This window comes from Arachis duranensis, chromosome 10 (assembly GCF_000817695.3).
Source record: "Arachis duranensis cultivar V14167 chromosome 10, aradu.V14167.gnm2.J7QH, whole genome shotgun sequence".
NCBI classification, from domain to species: Eukaryota; Viridiplantae; Streptophyta; class Magnoliopsida; order Fabales; family Fabaceae; genus Arachis; species Arachis duranensis.
The window spans coordinates 68,977,975-68,978,323 of record NC_029781.3 but is presented as its reverse complement, the minus strand read 5'-3'; positions in this window follow the sequence as shown (position 1 = coordinate 68,978,323).

Here is a 349-nt window from a genome sequence, read left to right as displayed (position 1 = left end):
AATATAAATTTACTTTCATCAAGATTAAATTTATAAAATCAATTTTATACAAACTTTTATTTATAAACTATAATCCCAACACACACCAGAACTACCACTTCCGACTCCCCACTCTGCCTATCCAAAAGCTCAATAGTCAGAAACAATGGGAGTGGCAGCACACGCACCGTTACCAATGATGATAGAGTGTTCCACCTCCAGAAATTCCACCATGGAACTCAAATGGCTCAGAACTACAACAACAATAAAATCAACCACCAACAAGAACCTTCTCTTTAGACCACCCATCTTCCCAATTTACATCTCCACTGATCCCCACCACGTCGATCCTCTCCGCCTCCGTGACCTC